General features: G+C 37.2%; 1 protein-coding gene across 2 annotated transcripts in view; it reads left to right on the top strand.

The window, feature by feature from the left end:
* The first annotated feature begins 5,271 nt into the window (after positions 1-5,271).
* The window catches only part of Cad99C (cadherin-99C), a 396,119-nt gene continuing 388,078 nt past the window's right edge, over positions 5,272-13,312 (top strand). For both annotated transcript variants that reach the window (XM_065226462.1, XM_065226461.1), the window contains exon 1: positions 5,272-6,403. The gene's annotated coding sequence lies outside the window, so the exon portion shown is untranslated. The remainder of the gene's footprint in view (positions 6,404-13,312) is intronic.

Raw genomic sequence — 13,312 nt, 5'->3', positions numbered from 1 at the left:
TTGCGTGAAAACTATATTAACTGGTTTAAACTCACTAGGGGTATTCTCTATACGCATCGTACACATATACACTATCGTAAAAATACCATGGTACGCTGGAGTGTAATGGAAGTTTACGCATTTTACGAGGGTGTTTACTAGACTGATGGAAAATTTGAAATTTTCGCTCCACAGTGCTCAAACGGTTCCAAATTGGGTCCTGATTAGCCTCCTAAAATTTGAACTACTTTAGTAAGAAACTGACTTGGCACAAACCATTTCAAGTTTATATGGGAATTACTATGGGAAAACTTATGTTTTTGTTGATATCTATCTAACAATTCACCACATCATTATGTTTTTAAAAATGATAGGAGGGATTGTAGCAAATTTTATTAGCTACACCTTTGTTCAAACCTACTTTTAAATCAAATGTAAGGAACAAAAGTTATTAATGATTCAAGTCACTGATGTCTTATGATTATGCTCATTCAACTGTTCAGCAGGCAACATTGGTGTTTCTGGTGCGAAGAATAGAGCACAAATAGGGGAAATGACGGCTTCGGCATGACAGACTATTTTCGGCAACCCAAATTGAAACACTATTTTCACTGGATTTTCTTACGAAAACACTTCGCTGAATGCATGCAAACGATTATTTATGCTTTCAGCTTCAATTTGACTATATTTTTACCACTGAGAAAAAGCAATCAAGCAGGGTTTTCTTGAAATGAAACACACGCACTACAAATTGTAGCTGATTTCGAGTTGCTGATAATAGAACAGCAGATTTACATGCAGTTCAAATGGAACGGTTGCCGAAGAAAAACTGGTTGCCGACAATACTCGCTCTCACTAGAGAAGATTGGAGCTTTGTAAAAGCGTTTCAAAACAGTTTTTGACAATTATTTCGACTGAAATTGTTAGAGCAGCTGGCAGCAAAAGATTGTAAACAAACCAATACTACATATGTGTGCGTTATAGAAAGAAGGTCGCTGCTTGGGTTGCCGAGAATACGTAAATTCCCCTATCATGGCTACTGCAGAATACAGTGTTGCCCACAGAACAGCTGCTTGATCATGCCATAAGATTATCAATCTCTTAATAAAACAAATAAAAAAAAACAATTAATAACTATTTAATTTGACATTTGACTGAAAAACGATATTTCGCAAAGTTGTAGCTTAGAAAATTTTCCGTAAGAATAGCTATAGAACTTTTCAAAAAAGCAATATGGAAAATGGATAGAAGTCAATGAACAAAAAGTTTAGTTTTCCCATATTAATTTCCATATAAAATTCGAATGGTTTGTGCCAAGTCAGTTTCTTATCAAATGAGTTTGAGGAGGCTTATCAGAACCTGATTTGAAACCGTTTGAGCACTGTGGAGCGAAAATTTCAAATTTTGCATCTGTCTAGTGTATACGGTTATGATGTGCTTTGTGAATACCCTTATTATTTCCATGCAGTAAATACCTTCTCATTCTATTAGCAAGCATGCACACTTAGAAAATATCATGTAAATTTAGGTGCTCTGAGAGTGACATATACGAGCGTCAATTTTGACATAAATCTAAGTCATAACAGTTGTGAAATATAGCTCAATCAAACGTACTTTTCGTCAAGCAACGAACTTTTCTGTCTCGGAGCGCTTAATATTACATGCCATGTTTGTTTACGTCTCATATTTTATGTCAAAGATGGATTCCGTCACGTGTAAAATTAATTATTTCTAAGTGTGTGGATCTTTTCGAATTTGTTTACATTAAAATAAAATGCAGCAACATTAGTAAGAAGCATGAGCATGAGCATGATTGACCGCCCACGGTTGCTACTCTGTTATTCAGAGCAGATGTAATTACACAGAGAGCCAATAGACGATGCTTGGGACTAGCAATCATCCTCAATGTGTAAAAACTGGTGATCTCAAACTAGGCAATACCAGTGCTGGCCGCGCCTGAACATAGGTCAAGAAAGGAAGGGGTAGGAATGTGTTGACGTGACACTTGCTTAATGGAAGCCGAGAACACCTCTGCACTTCCACGAGGAATCACTGGGATATTGTGTAATAGGGCTGGGTTTGCAGCATGATTGATGTCCTAGCGATCATATAACGCGAAAGAGCTTGGGATTGAAACCACGGTCTTCTGCTCAGTAAGCACAGACGTTTGCCACTAGGCAGACGAGCTCCTTTTTAATCATCGAGTTGCAGTTACTACCATGTAGTCATGTTAACAAATAAAACGATTGGCGAATCTTGAATGTGGATGGGATTGAGATTAGACTCATGATGTGCTGCTCAGTAAGCAAAAACGGTTGGTCTAAGGCCACCGAGCCCCTCATATCACATTCTACCGTAATTCCAGGTGTTATATTGAATAGTCCGCACCGACGACAACGAAAAATTTTACAAAATACACGATAAACAAGCGATCTTACCATACATTTTTAACCACGTTTTTCTGCTCAGTAAACAAGCCACTGCAACCGACGATCTTTCAAATCATAAAACTAAAAGCTTTGAAAGAGTACATAGGCTTTCATTAAGGTCCACTTTCACGTGACGTTCAATGTTTCAATTTGCTCTTTACGCATGGTTCAGGCAATCATAACAAGCTATGACCGACGTGACGATTGTTTAAACTCTGGTTAAACAAGCTATTCAAATGGAATTACGTTCTCGAATTTCACTTGCTATGTAATGAACAACAGAAATACGCGATAATTCATGTAGTTTCAGCGGTTGATTGTTAATTTTAAATATACTAACGGTACTGTCTACGGCGACTACGACAGCGATTACGACAGCGATTACGACAGCGATTACCACGGTGATTACGACAGCGAATACGACGGCGAATACGACGGCGAATACGACGGCGAATACGACGGCGAATACGACGGCGAATACGATGGTGAATACGATGGCGAATACGACGGCGAATACGACGGCGAATACGACGGCACCTACGACGACAGCGAATTTGTAACTTACCATTTGCCTATGATATTACACTTTTGCCCGACACCTCCACTTGAGCTTCATTTCTGCTATCTGTCACTGTTTGATATAACAACATTAGTAAGAAGCATGCGAATAAGTGAACTCTTGAGTGCATTTCTTTGAAAATATCTTAAATATATTCAAAGGCGTTCAGTAACTTTTCAGTTCCATAAAGCTACAGCAGTTAAGCCTTGACAAATTTATAATATAAAACGAATTGTTTTGCTCAAATGTACACCTTGAATTCAGGTCACCGAAGTCGGTAAAATTTTACTGGGTTTTTTTAACAGTCGGTAACATTTCAAATGACTGAACACACAAGAAATCAAATTAAAAACGACAAATTTTATTGTTTATCATAAAATTGGGTTAATTTAGTAAAGTCTGTGTTAACTCGGTAAAAGTTTAAAACTTTTACCGAGCAGTTCCGTGGTTCAAAAATTATCGAACAGCAGAGGCCTTGATTTGTTTGTACTTATCATTTATTTGTATACTTTAGTTATTTTCCTGATCTTTTCTTAAATTCATAAATATCCGGATTTTCAAAGTCGGTGATTTTCAAATCAGAGCAGATGGAGTCGGAGTCGATCAGTTTCAATCCGACTCCACAGCCCTGGTATTTACAAAATACACCAAAGCAGCATGACTGCTAAACCATATTCATGATGATTGATTCATCTCACAGAACACAGAACAGGCCGAGCGCGCGTAGGTAGTTCGCTGTGCCCTCGAGATTTGTGTACCTACCTGTCGCGAGTCGCGATTCCTGTTCCAAATATGAATGAACTTTCGATCGTTAAAGCAACCCGGTCTACATGTTGCACTCACTGGCGTCGTCACTCTGCCCAATCTTTCAAAACCGGTTCCTCGCCTCTCTATATTTACTCTCCATCTAATAAGTTTATTTCTTTGGTGGAAGTATTTGTGCTGAACGGTCATTCATTTGCTCTCATGAATAGCCATTAGGGTACTTCATTTTGAAAAAAAAGTATGAGAAATCTTCCCTTCTGTTTAATTAATAATCCCAAAATATGAGTCTGTGCAAAAAATGGTAAAGATGATGATGGTTTAGATGTCACGCAAATGGTTTCAAATTTGCATGGGAATTATTATGGAGGCATTTTAAGTTTAACTTATATCGCGATAACTTAGGTTCAACTTGTCAAAATGCTTAAAAATCCGAAATATGTGGTTGTTATGACAATGAGCTTATTGATGCTACGTAAAGCTTGGCATCATTTCAAGAAAGATAGAAATGCGAAAAAATGACAATAGAAGGTAAGTAGTTAAATACGTCACAGACAACAACACCAATTTCATCACAACAATACAAGTAACTTAGATCGTAAATCGTTGTCATGCCAACCAAATATTTCAGCGTTTGGGCAACTAGAACCAAAGTTAGAGCGATGTATGTGGAATTAAACAAAAAAATCCCATAGTAATTCGCCATAACCTCCAAATACATTTCAAATCATTTGCGCGGCCCCTAAACTTTCGTCAATATTTACCATTTTTTGCACAGACTTATATTTTGGGATTATAAACTGGAACCATATAAATGCTCAATCTTTTTTTTTTCAATGAAGCACCCTAATGATAGAATTCATTGGAATTGTTCATCGCAACCCCGCTAGTCCGTTTACTACTATGGACGCAGGTAGGAACCTCACGTACAGGTGTGCATGGCTAATGAACCCGTGCAAGCAACGCGGCTAAAGGTAAACAAAAGAGCATAAACGTTGAACGAATACGTCGCGCCGTCAATAGAGCCAAAGCAGAAGAAAGTTGCACAAAAACCGGTTTGTTTCGCTGTGCTAGTGCAGCGCTATGGCCGTGTGTTGTTATTTCAATTCAGGCTCATGCCCACCTAACTCTCTCCATAATAACGTGTGGGCTTGGGGTCTGCTCTCTCGGAGGTAACCTCTCGCATGGGGGACCTGGATCTCGTTGCTAGTTTTCCAACCATGGGTCATGTCGCTTATGAACAGTTTGGATTAACTTTTATGTTTCAAAATGCATCAATAACACACTGCGAAAGGAACAGATGTTTAGTTTTGAAAAATATGATGATAGTGATAGTGATAGAAAAGGCGTAGGTTTTGCTGAAAATATTACATACAAATTGTCACCATTACAGTCACTCAGCTGGAAACACTGCCAGATGTCCAGCAGGAGAGTGTAACCGAAGTCACCACGCGTTGATGGTTTTGTCTGTGGAGAGAGACAAACTGGTTCTCTGTGGTTGCCGTTTGGTCGCATGCTTGCCTTTCAGTCTGGTTTGAGCTACGAAACGGTGCAGGTCGTGGAACCTATATCAGTTGCAGTCGCGTTCGTAGTCTGTGTGCTCTCCGGAAGAATGTGGTGTGCACCTTCTGTGGAACATAACATTGAATCAACCTGTTCGGTGCAATTCGTCGCATTATGAGGAAGTGAGCATGATTTTCTGGTGAATTGTTAACTCAAAGTGATTATTTGAACAAAGAAGTTACTAGTCCTTCCATTCAGTTGAAATCGAATATTTAGGTGAAAAGTTGCCATCCGTGCCTGTGTGAGTCTTCGTGACTCATTAATCAGTGTGACAACAGGTGTTTTCCGGTTTCATCTTTTACTTTCTGCGGGAGATTTGACCTGTTTCGGAGAAGTGCTGAGGTGAGATGGTTTATGCCTGGCGGCGAAAGAAAGTGTTTGGTCAGGAAGAATAGAAACAAAACGGGAAGTGTCAAGAAATCAGCGTCGCGAACAAGTTGGAGAGAGTGATTGGCCCCCAGAGGAGAGTGTAAGAAGATCTGCCGAGGAAGTGTGGTATCAAAGTGTGTCAACAGGATGCTGCGTGTTTGGCGTTTGTACAGTTGATGAATGACACATTTTTCCTATGTGTATTTCCATTTCGTGTGGTAAACAACGAGAAATGTTGGGCTGTATTTTGGATATGAGAGTCTACGTGTGCATGTGATGAAAAAACGGTTGAAGAAAAAAAAAGGTTCAAGATAAAGTGCCGACAAAGGTTGCCTGCATCTTGTTGGAAGTGAGGAAGAAGAATTTTAATCGAAGTGTCATTGCTGTGTTGCTACGGTGAAACGACAGAATTTCCATCTTGAGCTACTGCAGTGTATCTGGCTGAATTACTATAGCGAAGCGAGACGTAGATTACAACGAACGGCGAGCATTTGATCTGGGATGCGGTAAGGGTGATGCATAAGAAATAAAGAAGAAAAAACAAACGTGTGAGCCGCTTTTAAGGATCGATTTTACAACACTCTGGATTAAGTGCAATAGGGTACCGTGATTTGTTTTGTTGAGGAATTTCTAAGGAACGCGCGAGGATTTGTAAGGTATTCGAAAGCTGATTGGGATCCGAACGAACCGTGTGTTGCCGATACTGGTACATTGATACAAAAGGATTTTACTTGCAAATAAGGTATGTTTGAAACGATTATCTGCCAGATGATTTCATTTATTTCATCATCAATCATCAATTATAGCAAATGCAAAGCAATGTAAACAAGGAAATAGTTATTTCCTTCTAGCACATATCTATAGAAGCACGGAAAAACCTCGAACAAAAACAAAGATTCCTTCAAGAAAATATACCAAAACCAAAACCGTCGAAACGTTGAGGACGTTCTATAATTACATCATCTACCAGCCAGGAATATAGATTCAAATTCTGATTTTTTATGATGATTTCATGTCGTACAGAAAATATAGCACCATTATGCCAGTGCATACAGTATCCTCCAGTTTCTGACAAAATTAGTGAAATTCTGCTCAGTTATAGTCTCAGCATCCGTATTCAAAAACAGGTACTTCCGTTCGTGAAAGTTGTTTTTTTTTCTTGCTCTGCCTCATGTTTTTTCCGCGATTTGTTTTCCATCGATCTTATTTTCCTTACTGGCTACCAATATGGTACCGACGCAAGGGCGTGATCATAGATTTTTATACATCATAAAATCCCGGCGGTGCCGACTGGGATTGAACCCAGGCCCTTTGGGGTGAGTGGTAATCACACTTACCACTACACCACCGGTGCCGCTAAACTGTTCCATGTAGTAGTCATAACTTTCAACTTGTATTTAGATCTTCACTAAGTAAATCATAAGCGCGCTTCACATGTAAATAGAGTTGAAATGAAGGAATTTGCTCAAATTAAAGTGACGTAAGCTATGGGACCTCAGATAGCCTTGTCAATAAAGGTAGGGTCCGGTAGAGGAAACCTTTCGGGTTGGGAATTTGTTCGATTTAGCAGGGCATAGAGTATCATTGTGTTTGCCACACAATATACAAATTCATGCATTGGTTAGCATAGAAAGCTCTCAATTAATAAATGTGGAAGTGCATCTAGCACACTGAGTTGAGAGCCGGCGAAACGATCGCTAAACACACACAAGCGTCTAGAAGAGAAGATTTCGACAGCTAAAGCGAAGTGGAACAGACGATTTAGGAGCTCATGTCTACTCGAAACTGATTTATTAGATAAACTTATCATAGTTTTTGATTTAATTATTAGATGACAGTGGACATCTCGAAACAAATTCTTCTTTCATCCAAGAAAGGCTCAATGGCATAAATCATGCTGTTAATCACACAGAAAAAAATCTGAATGACTAGTGATGTAAACATCAATGCATACAAATATTGCATTCAATATTTGGAATATTTCATTAAATGTCTCATAAATTTACACGATCTATTTTGTAAATTTGCATGATGCTCCATTTACTATATGTGCATCATAGTGAGAGAAATTTAAACTACTTTTTTAACTATATACGTATGCGCTTCCCTTTTGATATTTGCTTTTTTTACAACCTGAACTACCAATCAAAGAATAAACTTCGAAAAGTCACGTCTGTAAGCCACCATCGTCGTCACCGGTAGCCAGTTCGGATACGACCGACTGACGCAAAGAAAGATGAGAAGAACCGCAACAGAGCGAACGCTCTCTATCATGAACCATCTACCATCTTGTCATCTTTCATTCTTTTGGAACACCTCCACCAAACCAGCTGCCGTGTCGCCGTTGTTGTTTTTGTCGTCGGATTTCAAACCTTCTACCTACCAGGTGTGGCCCAACCTGGTTGAAAAGGAGGTCGTTTCGCTTCCAAATTAGAAATACATGTATGCAGATGATATTCATAGTTTCTTTCGGAAGAGACTTCGTTGAACCAATGCATGACATTTTCAGCAACTGTAGGCGCACGCGTATCGATTTCATATCACGTTCTTAGCTAGCTTTTTTTTCGAGCTTGAAAGCACACGATTTTTGTTTTCAGTTGGTGGCTTAGCCTACCGAACGTTGTTTTAATGGCGTTTGATTGATTAGGTTAGTTCAGGTGTATTTAGTTTCTTTATGATTTTACAACTGTTCGAACGATAACCAGAAGGCTTTTGAATATTCAGGTTGTTAAAATGTGGTACACCGAATGAAGAACAGCAATCGACTGTTTAAGGCGGCATGTATTTAAAGAGATGTGTTGAATAATGAAATTTTGTCTTGATTAACGTCTTTGATTTTAGCATACAGAATCCTGCTATAATCTGAGGTTTTTATTTAAAAATTTCCAAAATACTTAGTTACAATAATATTGATAACATAACTAAAATAACCATTCCGAAATAACAAGACTACTCTTGATGTTTCGGCATAATATAGTTTTTCACGCAAATCTCTAACACTAACTTGTTTATTAGACTTGGTGGTGCCTGAGACTCGTACAAAATAAATTTGTCAATTTATCTTCAAATTAATTAAGTATATAGATTTCAACAAAATACTTATTTGCATATGTATGCATATTTTCAAAATTGGTGGAAAATCTCAGAAAGTATACCTGAAAAGCACAAAATAGAAAAATATTATGCCAATTAAATTTATCAACAGATTCCTTTGGAATCTTGATTAAAATTCAGGTGAAGGTGATAAAACTTAAGAAATCTTTCCAGTGTTAAGAATATATTAAATATTGCCAAGGTCCAGGATATTTTTTTAATCTCTTTTAATTCTCTTAGTTCAAGAATGTGCATGCGAACTGCTCCGAAGATAGTACCAGAGCTGAGCCAAAAAGTTGAGCTCGTTTCTTCGGGACCTTATGGTCTTAGAGTTACCTCTATGGAATCACCGCTTGAACAGGTGATATAATGTGGTCAGCTGAAGAATTTTCAAATAATTGTGTAAAATTATTCTTTGCTGATTTTATGTAGTCAATACATTTCCACCAGTATAACAAATATTTAAAGTGAATGTTTTGTACAAAAAACAATACTCTAAATATAGATGCTTGTTCACTACAGGCTAGTGTAAGAACTTTCATTGCATATCTCGCAAGACAACAAATTATGTAAGAATTTCAGCTTATTTTTTTGCTTGTTCCTTTTTTGTGCATGCAAATTTTCATTGGTCCAATTTGAAAGGTCCTTTTTTTTTAAAGGGACTTTCAGCCTTAGGCTGAAATTGAAACGTTTTTATAAAGTTTTCAATTGAAATAAAGCAAAAACTTCAACACTTTGGCTAACGTGAATCCAGTTGACGAAGGAATCGTATGGTTTTGTGCAGAATAAATTTTGATTTTTCGAGAACAAAGAGTTCAAGCAATGAGTCAAGAAGGAGCTCCGAAAACAAACTCCCCCACTGAACCCCCGACGTTCTTTCGTTTGCGACGACGTCACGGAGAAGCGACCCACAAGTGGTGATCCTGGAGACTCCTTTAATCACAGATACAGACAGGAAATTCCCCAGATTAAAAGAAATCACCATGGATCAAGGTGTATTCAAGGAGAGGCAACATGTTATTTCAGTTGAAAAGTATCATCAGGAGGAAGCGGTCAAGGGTGTATATCATTCTGATTCAAGCAAGAAAGATGGACCAGCAGCGCCATGCAATTTCATCCGGTTGACATTGCTCATGGATTCATTTGGTGAGTTCGTTCCTATTAATTAATTCACTTGTGATGATGACCGTCAACAGCGTTGAACAGCCATAAACAGTTGATAAAGCAAACACGTTTTTACAATTATTTGTTGAAATGAAACACATGCACTACAAAATGCAGGGCTGTTACAACATGCTCGGATTTCACGAATTTCGCGGATTTGAACTTTCAGTCGCGAAAATCGCGGAAACATTAAATAATGTCGCGAAAATCGCGAAGGGACTGATGTGCTGTCACACAAATTGTGGAATTCATTGTAACCTTTCCGTCCCGGATTATTTTGTTGTTCATTTGGCTCTCAATTTTTTATCGGTTCAATCCAAACACCCTGCAAATAATCGAGAAATGATCTCAATTCCATAATTCACACCGGATTTACACGGAAATTCTAATGTGAGACATTTTCATATATTTTTTTTATTTGCAATGTGAACATAGCATTTTTCGTTGTCAAATCATAAATGAATTGTATATGTGCGAGTAATTGCCATGTATACCGGAAATTCTAGGTTCTCCAAATCATCCTGGAGTTCAGTTGATTTATTCTACTATATCAACCAAGACTGTAGTATCGAAATATGTCCAAACAGATTCAAAGTGTCTTTGTGGATCATGCCCGACCTATTGCTACGTATACAAGATGCTAAAGGTTCTGAAACCACTTCTTTTTCTTTTTTAACCTTCTTTAACCATTCTGAAGATCAGATTATTTTTTTCCACTAGACCACCCTAGACTAATTCAATATCTGTAGTATCGAAATATGTCCAAACAAATTTGCAGTGTCTATGTAGATCATGCCAACCTATTTCCGTGTATATTGAATGTTCTAGGATTTCCAAATCGATATTTAGATACTACCAATATTATCCCAGTCTTTGTTGATCTAGTAAAACAAATCATCTGAATTGCAGGACGATTAGGAGAATCTAGATCGTGTGGTATACGTGAAAATAATTAAACATTATTCATATAGACACTATAAATCTGTTTGGACACATTTCGATACTACAGACTTTATCCCAGTCATGGTTGATCTAGTAGATTAAATCATCTGAAATCCAGAACGTTTTGGAGAACTTAAAACATATGGTATACATGGCAATAGTTCATGCATGATCCACATAGACAATGTGCATTTGTCTGGAAATATTTCGATACTAAAGACATTGTCTCAATCTCGGTTGATCTAGTAGATCAAATTATCTGAACTCCAGGACGATTTAAAGAACCTTGAACATCTGGATTACTCGGAAATAGACCATGCATGATCCACATAGTCACTTTGAAGCTCATTGGACATTTTTCGATACTACTGCCATTATTGCAGTCTTGGTTGATCTAGTAGAACAAATCAACTGATGTCCTGGACGATTTGGAAAACCAATAATATCCGGTATACATAGTAATAAGTCGTTCATGATCTACAAAGTCACATATATATGATTTGGTAATGATTCAACAAACCATCATTGAATTTTCAACCATCAAAAGCAGTTTTTTCGTTCAAATTCAAAATTCTGCCAATGAAAATGTCATCACTGTGTTCCGGTTGGCCAGTAGAATGCAATGATGACATTTTCGTTGACAGAATTTTGAATTTGAACGAAAAAACTGCTTTTGATTTTTTGGTGATGATTGAAAAAACAATGATGGTTTGTTGAATCATAACCAAATCATATATATATGTGACTTTGTAGATCATGCACGACTTATTACTATGTATACCGGAAATTATAGATTTTCCAAATCGTCCAGGACATCAGTTGATTTGTTCTACTAGATCAACCAAGACTGCAATAATGTACATTCAGCAATTTGTGGGCTTGGTGGGATGACACCTCATTAACCATAAATACGTTTGTGCCAGAATGGACGTTAGCCATACTGTTATTTTCGTATGTGGATGTTAACCATAATGTACGATAGCCATAATGGATATTCGCCATAATTCTTATAATCAAATTAGTAACATTTTTCAAATACATGTTTGCTGTCGGATGTACGTGAATATTTCAATTGAATGATTCATAAAAACAACAAAGAATAGCTTATGCTGTAAAAAACCAGGCAACTTCAAAAAGCTGTTACTTTTGAGAATTTTCAATTGGAGTTTTCAAACTATTTTATCTGTGTTGTGAGTATTTCAATAGAATTTTTCATAAAACATATCAAAAAACAGATCATGTTGTAAAGAAGCAATCAACTCCAAGAGAGATGTTACTTTTGAGAATTTTCGGAACTGATTTTATCTGTCAAAGAAGGAGTCAACTCCAAAAGAGAAATGATTTGTGATCATCTCAATAGAGTTTTCAAACTATTTTATCTGTCAAAGAACAGCTTATGCTGCAAACAAGGAGTCAACTCCAAGAGAAAAATTATTTGTGAATATTTCAGTAGAATTTTTCATAAAAAAAATATGTATCAAAGAACAGCTCAAGATACAAAGAAGGAGCCAACTCCAAGAGCCACATAATTTATGAGTATTTTATGAAAGAATTTTTAAAAGCATTTATCCTTTAAAGAACAACTTATGGTATAAGGAATAATAGAATAGAAGGAGTCAACTCAAAGCACAATTTGTGCATTTCCATTGCATTTTTCTTAGAGAAAAAATATTTTTGAGTATGGTACCAGTTCGAATTTGGAATGGCTCGATTTTGTCAACAAAACCACAAAGCCGTTCGATTTTGGGACGGAGTTCGATTAAACGGATTTTGAAGATTATGTATTTTCGTTCGATGCAATCACAATTTTTATTACAATTTAAATTATTAAAGTCATGAAGATGATTCCTCTTTACTTCTCGGTGGTCCAAAATCATCGGAATTATAAAGGTAATTTCAAAATAAAACCGTTCGGTTTTGGCAACACTACATTTTCGGGCTTGTTGACAAAATAGATATATCGGTTACTGCATTGCAGTTGGATTAAAAAAATCCAATTCAACAAAATTATGACTAACAACTGTTATGGCTACTGTACATTATGCTATCGTCTTTATGGCAATCGTACGTTTGGTAAACATACGTATGGATAACGTATTTATAGCTAATGTCCGGTCACCGCTTGGTGGTTACTTATGCAGTTCGATTGTGCCTGCAAATCTGCTTTAGAAGTTTATGACAGCTATGACGTAATGACCATGCATCAGGGCCCTAGTCTTAACCACTTCAAACTAGAGCACAACGAATAGAAGATTAGGAATCACATAGATGAAGACTAACTAACTCATATTTTTCCTTGTTTCAAGTTCATCTTCGGTGGACAAAGCCGAGTATAGTTACAATCAACAAAGCATAAAAAGTAACAAGGACTAAGATACGTTCCTTTGATTACTGAGAAATTCTGTTCCCCTAGTTTGAAGCAGTCAGGGCTCCGGGGTAGATCTTACATCCC

Source organism: Ochlerotatus camptorhynchus, unplaced genomic scaffold (genome assembly GCF_037179485.1).
Source record: "Ochlerotatus camptorhynchus isolate MF236.1 unplaced genomic scaffold, CSIRO-AGI_Acam_v1.1 ptg000251l, whole genome shotgun sequence".
Classification (NCBI taxonomy): Eukaryota; Metazoa; Arthropoda; class Insecta; order Diptera; family Culicidae; genus Ochlerotatus; species Ochlerotatus camptorhynchus.
This window is presented reverse-complemented; position numbering and strand designations above follow the sequence as displayed.